General features: G+C 41.6%; 1 pseudogene; it reads right to left on the bottom strand.

Annotated features, from left to right (window-relative positions):
* Positions 1 to 310: 310 nt before the first annotated feature.
* LOC134467383 (complement C1q-like protein 3) lies at positions 311 to 5,600 on the bottom strand (annotated as a pseudogene).
* Positions 5,601 to 8,003: the final 2,403 nt, after the last annotated feature.

Here is an 8,003-nt window from a genome sequence, read left to right on the forward strand (position 1 = left end):
TTTGTATGTTTACTTTAAAGGGGCTCTATGTAGATAGGATTACAAGTTTAATTAATCACTGCCCCGAGTCAGCTGATGCTTATTAAGTGTAATGATGATGAGTCACGCGACCACTTTCACGGTCTGCTATCAGAAAACCCCAAATGTAACTTTTGTGGGAGAGGTCTGCTACCAGTGTCGTGGGAAACACTTCTCATACAAAAAAATCACTTTACATACCGTATTCAGATTTGTGTCAACTGCTGGCAGTCCGTGATGAAAAACATTCTCACAGCGAGTTTATTTAAACTGCAATTTTTCATAGGTAGATTTTGAGACAGACATGCCACGGGCACCACGCGAACTACTTCATCCTACAGTGTGTTCCTTTAAGAGACGCGTTTAAAATATAAGATGTGGCCAGTGTTAAATGTGCTGTTCCATCTACATGGTGAAGAGCAGGAAGCCACTGAAGGTGTTGTAGTTCATGCTGCTGTCATAGACAGCTGTGTTGGCTCTAAGCTCTACATAGACGTTATCTACGGCCTCCAGGGCGATCACTGCAGCTTTACTGCACATGTCATGGGGATCTGACCACTAGCTGCTCACTATTTTTCATCAGACTCACAACCGACCTTTCGGGGACATGCCCGTTGTTGAACACAGAGAACCGGAAGAAGTACATTCCTTTGACCAGCGCTGTGAACACACCTGTTGGAGAACGCAAACTCAGTTAGATGCATTTCCACAAGGTTCACTTGTCTTGTCTCTAGCTACAGTATGCCTCATAAGGAAGTACGCCCCTCACATTTTTGCAGATTTGTAAGTATATCTTTTCATAGGACAACATTAAAGATTTTTTTTTGTGAGTGATCAACAAATTTAATCAGTTATATAAGTTGTTAACAAGTCACTAATCATTGTGTGAGAGTGAAATTTCTTTAATGTCCTATGAAAAGAAATACTTACAAATCTGCAAAAATGTGAGGGGTGTACTCACTTATGAGACATACTGTATCTCTTTCCCTGTAACGTGATACATACCTGTGGAAGGATTGTAACCACTGCCGGTGTTGGAGAAGACTTTCTTATATTTGAGAGGGGTGGCCACAGTGAAGGGTCCAGTGGTCCCAGAACCGGACTCCATGAGAGCGGCAGAGAAGGCCACCTGAGGGTGACCTGAAATCACAAAACAACCAGAAGCACACGGTTGAGAATTTACCTGAGGTCTACTAGCCTCGCGCGCCATCCTACATACTTCCGCCAAAGGATTGGCTCCACTACTAGTCTTGCCCCTGTTTTCTGTGGAGCGATGTTAGCAGTATGGATCTGACCGGCTAACCCTCCCCAGAAAACAGCCAATAAGCGAATACGTGCCCCACGTGGGGGCAAAATGGGGAGGACGCTCGTGATGATGACGTAAATGTCTGCGACAATGGCTCTGATCTGCGCTATGTTGTTGTTGAGTAACTGTCTGCGATTGAGTGAGAGCTGTCCAATCATTTCAAACCACAACTGATTCAAACTTCCCGCTTTCTGCAATAGTCCGGCAGCCAAAAGCCAAATATCAGCCGAACCCAGTTTCGTCTGATAAAGTTTTTTTCTTTGCAGTTTGTGGTTGCCTAAGGTGTACCTATTAAGATTCCAGACGATGCCCGGTGATATCCCTTGAGCATTTTCAGATATTGAGCCTTTTATGCTTGATGTGCTGCAGCCATAGATTACAACAGTCTTTGGCTCCCAATTCATGTTATGCTGACCAAATACCCTATACCATACTTATTTTGTGTTTGTTTACATGATGGGATGTGTATAAGAACAGGTGGTGAGGTACGGACATCAGTGGGGGTGGGGTCATGCATGTTTGGGGGCGGGGCATTCACCCAAAAAGCCTGATTTTCCAAGTCGGAGACACAAAGGCCAACATTTCACCAAACGTGGCTTTATATCTCATAGTGGGTTGTTTGGTTTTGCTGTTTGTAGTTGTCCAACACTTACCCATCAGGATAAGAGTGGGTGATGTGCCAATTTCAGATATTAACCCTTTCATGTTGATTTCGCTGCAGCCATAGCCCACAAGCTTTTGACAGCTTCATAACTGCACTATGATTAACCATAGAGCATTCTGGGTGGTAGGCCTGCCACATCAAAGTGGATAAAGTGTCCTCGTACCAAATAAATTTTAGACAATTACATAACTAGCTGTTTGTCAAGCAGAAATATGTAACATTTAGGCGAATATTGGTGGTGTCAGCTTAGACATACCCAGAAAGGATTACCGGTACTAATTCAACACAGAATTTCACCATTTCATACATTGCTATTTACTCTTCCTGTGCTGTTGTAACACAAAATAAAAATTTTAAGTAATAATTACATAATTTTTGGCTGATTATTTGTTTGCCTACAAAGTACATAATTTCAGTGGTGGTCGTATTAACATGGAAAGAGATAAAATTAAAAATGTAAATCCACAAAATGACATTGTAATTGACCTTTTACCAGCCCATGCCATATCAGGGTGTGACACTGTGGCATCCTATTTTGGTATTGGTAAAGGCTCTGTTATCAAGACCCTAAAAGCTGGATATCACTTGACATCAATTGGTAATGTGCTGGCACCATTCCAACAACTTTCCAGTGAGGCCACTAACTTTGTGTCGGCATGTTATGACATTCCAGACAGTATCAGCATGTCACATACAATGTTGCTGGTATGGGGAAAAAAGAATGGGAAAGGTCATTTATCTTCACCTAACCTGGCTGCTCTTCCACCAACAACAGAGGCATTTCTTGAGAATGTGAAAAGGGCTCATTTTCAAGCAATATTGTGGAGGACATTGGTTCACACTCCACCTGAACTATCTCCTGAAGACCCATGCAACAAAGCACTGATACCAATAAGTGTTCCAGAAAAGGTCAAAGTGGCACCAGACTACATTTTACAGATGATCAGATGTGGTTGCAAGAGTACAAGCCCCTGCAATTCTAAGAAATGTAGCTGTGCTGCAAACAGTGTGCCTTGCACCATTTGCAGTGCATGTTTTCGGCTGGGATGCTGCCGAACCAATGTTGTGTGAGCTTTACTGTGTGTGTGTGTGTGTGTGTGTGTGTGTGTGTGTGTGTGTGTGTGTGTGTGTGTGTGTGTGTGTGTGTGTGTGTGTGTGTGTGTGTGTGTGTGTGTGTGTGTGCGCGTGTAGTATAATGTAGGCTATAGGTGTTTTAGGTGTTAGGACTCTGTATGTTGTATAGGTGTAGACAGGTCTTTCTGTGCAAATTTAAATGCATGTACATGTCTTATTTGATGGCTTCATGGACTTTTAAGTGATCATTTAATACCAGTCAGGATACACTGGATTGACTTAATTTTTTGACTCAACCGTATATATAATGTATAGCTGTTTTCCTATGTTTAGACCTCTCTCTCTCTCTCTCTCTCTCTCTCTCTCTCTCTCTCTCTCTCTGAGCGTGCGGTACTGTATGTTGCAGTGTATATAGGTCTTTCTGTGTAAATTTAAATGCATCTGCTCACTAACTTCTACATGTGTACAATTGAATCAGTAATTACATACAGCATTACACCCTGGTACACCAGCTGCACACACGACAACAAGATGTTACAGCGCATCATTAAAACAGCAGAGAGAATCATTGGATGCCAACTACCCACACTTGAGGAGATCCACCATACACGCTGCACAAACAGAGCATTAAACATCCTTAAAGATCACACACACCCTGGTCACAGGCTCTTCACCATGCTACCATCTGGCAGGCGCTTCAGGACTCTGCGTGCCCGCACTACAAGAATGAAGGACAGCTTTTACCCTACTGCCATTAGACTCTTGAACTCAATTCGTCACCTGCCCCCCCTCAATACTTCAGGACTATCGATACTGTGAGATGCACATGGATTTTTATGGATTTTATTTATTTATTGTTAATATATCTTTTATTTTGTGGGCATTTGTGGGTTGCTACTAAACATAATCTCGCTATATTTATATAGTGACAATAAAGTCTACTCTACTCTCTCTACTCTACTATGTACAGATCTTATTTGATGGCTTTATGGATTTAAGTGATCATTCAATACCAGTCTGGATACACTGTATATGTCATTTCTTTACTCATCTTTTGGAACAGCCAACGACTGCTCACCAGTTACCCCCACACTCTGTTGTTCTTTTTTTTTTCTTTTATGTTGGCTATTTGTGGTAGGCTACCTACCGGCGATGTTGTCATGTATGTTGTCATGATGTGATGTTATGCAGGATCTCATACTGCACAATCCATTCCATACTTTACAGTCTTATTCTAAGCAATGTTGTGAATGTTTTTACTGAGGCATTTGTTTATTTGTCATTCATGACCTGATTTATATAACTAAATGCATAAAAATAGGCTGAAATCGCATTTTTTAAGGTTATTAGCAGTATTTTCTCTGTACCTGGATAACAAAAGGAGATAGCCACAATTAACCACAGTAAATATTCTTGTATATAGGATATTAACAAAATAAAAAAGGAATTTTGAAGCTGGCATTTTCAGGTGGTCAGATTCATTGCATCAAAATATAATGCAAATTAGTGCATATTTAATTAGATAATAGCCTAATTAGCATATTTAAACATAAAATATAGAAAACTTGTAATACATTTTTTTCTCCAATTCATACGAGTAATCATCTGATAAAGTTTCATATTGATATCTGCAAGTTAAAAAAAATACCCTATTCACCTACAGTGTCTCGTCTTATTTGTGGGATTGCTGTTATGAAAGGGTTAATTATTACCCCATATTGGGTTTGTTTCAATAAGGGCAGTGTTAAGGCAGTCCAATGTGAATGTTTTTCAGGTAATATAAGCAATTTGGTACATTTTGTAACATTATTCACAGTAATATGGTGTCTTTAGTTTTTTGTCATAATTTGCATTTATGGGACAATAAAGGCTCAAAATCTGAAAATGCTCAAGTGATATCACCGGGCATCGTCTGAAATCTTGAAGACTTGCCTAAAATCTGTCAGATAAAGCAAAAAAAAGAACTTTATCAAAGAAATCTGGGTTCAACCCCACGGCTCCCGGACTACAATCGCGTCAGATCACACTACCTCCAGACAATGAATACGAAAAGAAATGGTAGTATTATGGGATGGTCAGGACCAGGCTAGAGGTCTACCTGAAAGCATGAAAAATCCACAGGCGATAAGGAAAATTTGATACACTTTTCTCATCAAGAGATAACACACACTCTCACTCTTCCTCTTCTCCCTCTCTTTCTCTCTCTCACACACACACACACACACACACACACACACACACACACACACACACACACACACACACACACACACACACACACACACACACACACACACACACACTGAATCATGAATCAGTACCTCCAATAAGGCCTCTCAGCTCCTCCACGTTCTTCTCGCTCTGTTCCAGTCTGGTCTCTAGAACCTTCATCTTCTCCATCAACATGGCGATGTTTTGAGTAACAGAGCAGAGAGCACAGCCGCTGGAAAACTCTCCTTCACAGCCTGTTTGGGGTTCACAAACACAGCAGCCCAAAGCCACCAACAGCACTGCCATACTCTTCATCATCTCGGTCATCATCTTCATCTTCATCCACGCCTCTCTGGATATCTGTGTCTCTCAGAGCTGTGCCTCATATATACACCTCAACGCCGATGCTCCCATTTACTTCATTTTAATCTTGTGACGTTTCAAGATTAAAATGAAGTAAATGGGAGCATCGGTGTTGCGGTTCTTCTTTTTTCATTATTTTATGAACTTAACGTCTTTTGAACCTGCACCCGAAAGCATCTGGATGTGCGTGAGATTGGACTTTGATAAGCTCATGTATACTCCTCCTCATGAGGTGTTGCACAAGACAGGAAAAATAACTTCATGAAAGAGGTTTTGTATTGTATTGCAAAAAAGAAATGTTCCCAATGGCGGGAGAGCACACAAAACTCTAGCAACCCCCTGAAAAAGTCAGGGGGGCATGACCGTAACTACCATTGAGGACACAGAGGTCATGTCCTCTGTATTTTTACTCAGAAATGTTAAATGTATCTATGATGAAAAGCGATATATGATCAACAATGATGGATTCAGTCTATATAAGCCACCCCCATTTATCCTGAAGACAGTGATTAATGAAAACAATGTTAAGACTTTGAATAATTTGAAGCATTCTAAATGCGCTCAGTATTTAACCCCGGTATTTGAAAATGTCTCGTTACGGCCCTGCAGGGAGGGGAGTGGAGATGCTTTGGGTGCAGGGATACGTTTGTTTTAGCAGCTTAATGAAAGACAGACCACTGGACACTCCGTGAAAAAAAATGAATGTTTTGGTGCAGTTTTTAACACCCCAGCACAGCTGTGTCTTGTGTGTTGAGGTCCTTGGTTGTAAAAAGCAAAATCTGTTACTTCACATCACAAAAATGTGATGGCGTTTTAGCCACTTGTGCATTAACAGTTGTGGTTAACATGATTTATTGCAATTTAATTGCAATTGCAATTGACTTATTTCAACAATGACCTATTGTGTGTGCAGTCCTTTCTTTCATGAGACATGAGCACTGCAGACTTCCTTAGCGAAGCCTATTCACTGCCATGGAGACACACGCATGCACGCACGCATGCACACACACACACACACACACACACACACACACACACACACACACACACACACACACACACACACACACACACACACACACACACACACTACTTGTGTTTGGAATGCACAGTTCATTTTTCTGGCAATTGGTCTCAAACATCATCATATCATGTTTATGCTGAGACTGCAGATGTTTGGAGCCCAATAAACCCAATAAAGCCATGAAATATAATCAGTGCATCTTGTCCTTTTGATATACTCTAAATAGCAATGATCACGTGCCTTCGCTTTCTCCCGCAGGTATTTTAAATCATAACTCTGAGAGATTCATATCGCTTCATATTGCAGGGCCAAGCCAAAAGCGGCTTGTTTCTTTTTGGAGTCACAGGAGATGACAGTGAAAGCATTAAAAAAAGCAGTTTTGCCGTTTTTTTCCCCTTTAACCTGGTCAGCCACTTGTCATTGATGTAGCACACTGTGTCACATTCACTACATGAGAACACAGAGAGCAATAAATAACCCTCGCTGATAGGTCAATCCATTCATCTGTCATCCCACCAAATACCCTTAACCAGGTTCCCAAAGTGGGGGTTGTGTCCCTAAGGGGGGGCTGTGGACGTACAGAAGGGTCTTCTTCGCATAAAAACATGAAAACCATGCTTAACAGAATTCCATGACATTGTATAGTAACAACATATTGTATTTACTGTGAATTTCCAATTTATACTGTAGCAATATTAACCTGTTAAGGCATGGCTTTATAAATGTGCTGTTACCAGAATGACAATGACCAAGTCTTAGTGCATCACTAAAGGCCTTGTGCCATTGTCACTGTACATTGTAGTGTCATTGTAGTGTAGTACTATGGTAGCAAACTTTTCAATGCCTATTACAGCGTTCTACTGGTGTAACGGCGTGCATTATGGGGTTAACGGACAAAAAATGGCAACAAATCTTTGACGTTTGAAATATTGGGGGGGGGGGGGGTGGTGTACAAGGGGGTCCCAGAAGAAAAGCTTTGGGAACTGCCACTGCTCTCGTCTGTAGGTGTGAGTGTGGACCATGCATGTTCTCTGGAGGTTACGCTTGGCTAGCGGCCTCAATAGGACATGACCTCAGTCAGCTAACACTGCCATCACTCACCCTTTCAAGAGGTCACGGGGGGTCAAATGACTCAAGTCTACGGGGTCAATGGTCGTTATGATGAAGATCTACTCCACATGTAGATCTCCACATGTAGAGAGCAGCACCCCTGTTAAACAACGGCGTGATTAGCTGAATTGAGAACGTGCCACGTATGCCAAAGATATGGCACGTCCTCTGTCTGTCTGTCTGTCTGTCTGTCTGTCTGTCTGTCTGTCTGTCTGTCTGTCTGTCTGTCTGTC

This window comes from Engraulis encrasicolus, chromosome 17, assembly GCF_034702125.1.
Source record: "Engraulis encrasicolus isolate BLACKSEA-1 chromosome 17, IST_EnEncr_1.0, whole genome shotgun sequence".
Lineage (NCBI taxonomy): Eukaryota > Metazoa > Chordata > Actinopteri > Clupeiformes > Engraulidae > Engraulis > Engraulis encrasicolus.